Genomic DNA, 477 nt, shown 5'->3' with positions numbered 1-477 from the left:
TGTTCCCCCCCCTGCCCCACCCCATCCCACCCCAGGGCCCCACTGCTGTCCCCTCCCTGTCCCTGAGCATCCCAGAACCTCCGTGTCCCCTCCCTGTCCCGAAGAGCCCACAGCCCCTTGTGTCCCCCCCGTCCCATCCCACCCCACCCCATCCCAGGGTCCCACCGCGTGTCCTGTCTCTCTCCCATCCCACGCCAGGGTCCCGCTGCTGTGTCCCCTCCCTGTCCCCGAACATCCCATCTGCCACGGCCACATTTGTGGGGTCGCAGCAGGAACTGAGGCACAGGGAATGGGGGAACTGAGGCACAAAGGGGAATAGGGGAGACTGGAGCACAGGGAATGGGGGAAACTGAGGCACAAAGGGGAAACTGAGGCACAAAGGGGAAACGGAGGCACAAAGGGGAAACTGAGGCACAAAGGGGAAACGGAGGCACGGGGAATGGGGGAACCTGAGGCACAAAGAGGAAACTGAGGCAC

Source organism: Corvus brachyrhynchos, unplaced genomic scaffold (genome assembly GCF_000691975.1).
Source record: "Corvus brachyrhynchos isolate BGI_N302 unplaced genomic scaffold, ASM69197v1 scaffold164, whole genome shotgun sequence".
NCBI lineage: Eukaryota > Metazoa > Chordata > Aves > Passeriformes > Corvidae > Corvus > Corvus brachyrhynchos.
The sequence above is the reverse complement of the archived record's forward strand: the minus strand, read 5'-3'. Positions refer to the sequence as shown.